The 5,678-nt window shown below is 43.1% G+C and overlaps 1 long non-coding RNA gene across 1 annotated transcript; it reads left to right on the forward strand.

Moving 5' to 3' along the window:
• Nucleotides 1–2,767: 2,767 nt before the first annotated feature.
• LOC145103770 (uncharacterized) lies at nucleotides 2,768–5,257 on the forward strand. Its single transcript, XR_013706858.1, has 3 exons — nucleotides 2,768–3,287; nucleotides 4,221–4,278; nucleotides 5,049–5,257. It is a non-coding gene; the product is annotated as an uncharacterized LOC145103770 (long non-coding RNA).
• Nucleotides 5,258–5,678: the final 421 nt, after the last annotated feature.

A 5,678-nucleotide genomic window follows, 5' to 3' on the forward strand; every position in this document is an offset into this window, starting at 1 on the left:
TTGGGCCTTCATAGAAGGAGTTGGGGTTTGGTTTCCCTTTTGCTATGTGATTTCCTATCATGGGTTAATATTACTGATCAGCACGGGAGGTTACAGACAGTTAGGAGAGCAGTTTCGGATTCTTCGGACAGAGGTGAGTCTTCTCAACATACCCATGGGTCTAAGGCACCAAGGCCGGCCCATTTTATGATATGTGATACACTAGATGTAGTAGAGTTATGTGGTATGATAATTAGCTTTGTGATAAGTTGTATGCTAGTGATTATGTGATGTTTGCATGAAAGACCATGGGGGAGCCCATGGCACTCGGATGTAAGACCATGTGGGGGAGCCCATGGCCGTCCGGCAGGGAAAGACCATGGGGGGAGCCCATGGCACTTAGGTGTAAGACCATGTGGGAGAGCCCATGGCATCCTTATGCAGGGATATGTGGTACAGATAGCTTACAGCTAATATGATATGTTATGTGATAGAGATAGCTTCTTAGCTAATGTTATGTGGTAGAGATAGCTTATTAGCTAATATGATATGTGTTATGCGGATTGTGTGTGGGGTATGCTCTGGGGAACTCACTAAGCATTAGCTTACAGTTTGTGGATTTGTTTCAGGTACATCCGAGCCCAAGGGCAAGGGAAAGGCTTGATGGCGCTGCGTGCACTCTCTCACCGATATTTTATGGGACACTCTGATGTTTTTGAATAAAGTTGTAATGAATGTGGATTTGAAAACAATCTGTTTTGGGATTTCATGGTTATTGGAAATATGTTTGACTAATTAAAAATGAAAAATTTCTTTTGAAAATTTGGGTCGTTACAAAATACATGATGGAGTTTTTCTCTCTAAGGGTTGGGGTAAGTGTACACTTGGGTTGTTTCCCTGTTTGTGTTAGGGTTATAGCTTCAAATGATGTCATATGCCATTTGCATGCCGAGAATTATTAGTGGGTAGCGGAAGGTTATTTCCCTAATTGTGGATCCGGGAAGTGTTCATCTGGTTTTTAGAAGTTGTATGATCTTTTGGATTGGCTAGCAATGGAGCACTAGTTGGTAAGAGCTGGTTGTCATCGGATCGATCGTTGGAAAGTGAGAAGGATTGTAAATTCTTCAACTTTCATGTATTGTGAAGACTTAGTCGAATCTAAGTGGGGGAGAATCGTCCAGGGATTCAGAAGCAGGAGCAACTTTGAAACTGGGATAAGTTTTGCATCCTTGTCAGGAAGGAAGACAGCCCAAGCGGTTGTATGGATTGAGGATAGTGTGAGTTGGAAGTTCGAAAAACTTGCCAATAATTAGATCACGTTCTCGGAATGTTTGATAGCATGCTTTAAGGAATCAGGTTGGGGATTCCAGTCAGGACATGAGTTCAGTTTGGGATGTTAGATCGTGTGTGTGCTCGACATTGGATGTGTTTGGATTGGTAATCAATGATTGAGACACTGTGGGAAGTGTTGTAAGACTACGGGATAACTGTAGCATTCACTAGCGACCAGATAGTGTGGGAAGTGTTGTAAGACTGCGGGATAGCCGTAGCATTCTTCATGTGGTCAGATAGTGTGAGAAAGTGTTGTTAGACTACGGAATAAGTCGTAAGCATTCACAGGTTCATTGAGATAAGTTAGGCCCGGGTGGGTCAGTTCATAGGATCATGGAAAAGGCCATAGCATGCTGTTCCGAATAGTTCCAGTGTTCCGGACAGTATCCGGTTGAAATAAACCGAAGGGGTAGGTCGAGCACCCAGATATGCTCGGCAATATCCGGCTGAAATAGACCGAAGGGAGGTCAGCACCCAGATATGCTTGGAAGTATTAGTGTCTTAAGATTTCAGGTATGGACGGGTAACTGATTGCTTGGGTAATGCTAAGTCACTCACAGTGGGATTGAATAATCTCATAGTAATTGATTTGACCCTGTTGCGCAGCTCTCGTTTGAGTCTAACCATTGCAGGGATGGATCTTTTACTTGAAGGATTATCTAAGCCTTCTGTCAATTATAAGTGTTCTGCAAGGACTTTTGGTTTGTGATTCAGTTTTCTAGTGGGAACCTCCAGTTCTTAGAAGTTGAGTATCTAGTTGGGAGATAAGTGCAATGGGTTCTATAATAATTCAATATGGACGGTCTGTCAGGGAGTCAAACCATCTCGAAACTTCAGATTTCAGATTGAGTAAATGTGATCATGTTGCAAGGAATTCGTTCATCTACGGGGTTTGGAACCCTGCGAGGGTTAGTTCCGGTTGCCTTGGGAAGGCTAGGGTATGCTTGGGATTGCGACCATGTCGCTCAAGTTGTTTGGTGTGACAGAAATGGTAAGGAACGATTTCGAGGACAAAATCTAATTTAAGTGGGGGAGAATTGTAACATTCCGTTTAAAATTACATTAAATAAGTAAATAAATAATGAATCCTTAACCCCGATATGCAAATTATATTATTTTTTGATGTTAATGTAGCCCTAATTTCGGAATAATTTAGCAAGGCGTTCGTTTTGGGAGTTAAATGTCATAACTTTTGAATATCGGGGGTTTAGTGTAATTTTCGGACTAGTTTGTAAAGAATTTTGAAGGTTGAGGGCTGTTTGGTAAATTATGGATTGAATTTGAAAAGGGTTTTAGAATTCAGGGTATGATTGGTAATTTTTGGACTTATTATGAAAGGATTTATGGAGGCAGGGGCTAAAGGGTAATTTCTGGACTTAAATTGAAAAATGTTTATGGAGGAGAGATCAAAAGTGTGAAAAAAAGATTTAAGTTTGAAAGGAAAAGACGGGACTTAAACCCGTGCCTTCCCTTCCCGTTTGAAAATGTATCATCAAGAAACCCTAACCCTACCATAGTCTTCTTCAGCCGCCACCATGTGAAGCCTCCTCTAGCCGCCTCTGCCATCAGCTTAACTGCCGCCTATAACCACCAAGCATTCACCAGTGCCATTGTTGCCGGCGATATCGAAGACCGATGAATAACCCGTGTTGATATCACGTCAGAATGAAGAACGGAGAGACTGGTCCGTAGTCATAGTTGATGCTGCATTGCCGGGTCTGACCGCCGCCCGCTGCCTCGCCTTTGAAACGCCATCGTGACCCTTGTTGCCGGTGACGTCATGAACGGACGGAAGAACCACCAAGAACGACGCTATGGCTGTCGAAGACAAAGTCAGGGTTGTGTGCTGCCATTCTCGGACGCGCCTCCTCCGCCTTTTCCGCCGCTGCGATGTCACCGTCGTCGCCATTCCGGGCAGCTGTCGCGGGTGACATCCTCTTCCGACTGCCTTATGCCGACACGAGGTGGCTGTGTTGGTGTGTATCTTCTTGGGGTCCGACCTCGTGTTTGGAGTGTGTGTGCGTGTTCTATTGGCTGGATGCTGTAAGAGAACCACCATGGCGGCCAACCATGGTGGTTGTCACCTTGTATCATCAAGAAACCCTACCATTGTCTTCTTCAGCCGCCGCCATGAGCCGCCGTTGACCACCACCACCTAATGTGGTAGTGGGTGATGCCCGGCCTAATGAAACCCTATTTGACCTAAAAGCCTAACCGTTTGACTAATTGGCATGTGCTTGGGTTAGAAACCCTAATTAGGGTTTAGAAAACCCTAATTTTGGAAGATGTTAGTTTTGGATTGTCGGGACCCGCGTTTGGACCAATGGATTGGAGTATGACTTATGCCCAATTACATTGTATGTTTGGCCTAGTGGAGTGATGGACTTAATGGATTAAGTCCTTAATGGGTTAAGTAAAAACACTTAACCCTAATTGTCATTTTATGTGAAAACCCTAATTTTGTTTGGGCCTTGAGTTGGGCTTTTTTTGGGCTTTGGTGATTGGGCTATTTATGGGCCATCCAAGAACAAGTATATGGACTAGAATATTTGGATTGGGCTTTAGGATAAGGCCCATTGGAAAGCCTTGGGCCCAATTTGGAAAATTAGCCATAATTGGGCCTTGATGATTATGAGATATTGGACCATCGGAATGCCAACTGTTTGGACTAGAATAAATGGTTGGGCCTTAAGGTAAGACGATGTAGAGGTTTGGGCCCAATTTGTAAAATTGGGCATATGTTGGGCCTTGGATCATTGTTTGACTTTTGGGCCTTCAGAGAATGAGTTTGGGCCTGGGTCTTGTACCAAGCTAGGTTAGGGGTAAAATGGTCCTTTACCCCAAGTATGGATTTATAGTTATGCATTGAAACCTAAATGGTTAATTGGGTTTTGTTTTGATGTTGACAGTTCGGGAATCTGTCATCCGGCAGCTAGAGTTTTATCCGCGGGACTTCAGTAGCGCGAGGTGAGTTTTCTCCTGTAGGAACGAGTCTAAGGCACTAATGTCGGCCCGTTTATGTATGTTAGCATATTCCGGACTAAGGTCCGATGCCGGGCAGCGCCCGATGTAGTTGTATATGTGTTCCGGACTTCGGTCTGATGTCGGGGAAAGCCCGAGGAATATTTGTATGCTTTATGTCTTCGTGATTCTTGCATGTGCTTGTTTTATATGTTTTCGGACTTCGTTCCGATGCTGGGGAAAGCCCGAGGAATGTTTATATGTTTCCGTATTTCGGTCTGATGTTGGACGAGGCCCGAGGAACGTTTATATGTTTATGTTATGTGAATGTTTACTATGTTTCCGGATTTCGGTTCGATGACGGACGAGGCCCAAGGAATGTTTATATGTTTATGTTATGTGATTATGTTTATATTTATTTGTTGATGTGTTTATATGTATACCGGATTTCGGTCCAATGCCGGGTGGGGCCCGATGCCGGATTTCGATCCAATGTCGGGAGGGACCCGATGCCGGACTACGGTCTGATGTCGGGCGGGGCCCGATGTTTTGCGGGCAAGGCCCTATATGTTTATGATTATGTGATTATGTTTATGTAATTGTTGATATGTTCATGTGTATATCGAGCTTTGCTCGATGTTGGGCCGGGCCCGATGCTAGGCAAGGCCCGAAGTCGGGCGGGGCCCACGATATGCTTATGTGACATGTGTATGGTATGTGGTAGTTTGGGGAGACTCACTAAGCTTCGAGCTTACGATTTATATTGTTGGTTTCAGGTGCTTCTGGTAGCAAGGGGAAGAGCTCGGGATGACTGCATTGCACACACCATGATATTTCAGCCTGGGATGATTACTCTTATATTTTTGATATGTGTTGACATGATACATTGATTATGATGATTTTGGATACTTGAGTTACGTTTTGATGCAACGCTTGATAAATATTGTTTTATTAATAATTAAAAATGAAATTTTCGGTTATGATTTTTGGGATGCTTCAAATAATGGGATTCGTGTGATTGTCGTAATACATTTTCATTGCATGTGAAAATGATTTCTTACAACGAAAGAAGATTTTGTAGCCTACCAATATTCTTTCATAATCTTGAAAGAACAAATCCTAATACCTTCACGGCCATCAAGAAAATAGATACCAACCGCTTTCAATTCTGTTTTGTGGCTTTAGGTTGCGTGGTATGTCATCTTTATTTTATTGATTTAATTAATAGATTTTGCATGTCTCTAATATAAGTATGTTTTATTTTTATGCAGATACGTACCTTCAGAAGGTGCATGATACCATTAATATATGTGGGTTATTTACCCCTAGTTGGCAACTATATAACAACAATGTACTTTGCGGTGGCTTTGGACGGAAACCAATAACCCCTACTCTTAGCAGTTGGT

Source organism: Lactuca virosa, chromosome 1 (assembly GCF_052849685.1).
Source record: "Lactuca virosa cultivar CGN04683 chromosome 1, Lactuca_virosa_CGN04683_v6, whole genome shotgun sequence".
In the NCBI taxonomy this organism is placed as follows: domain Eukaryota; kingdom Viridiplantae; phylum Streptophyta; class Magnoliopsida; order Asterales; family Asteraceae; genus Lactuca; species Lactuca virosa.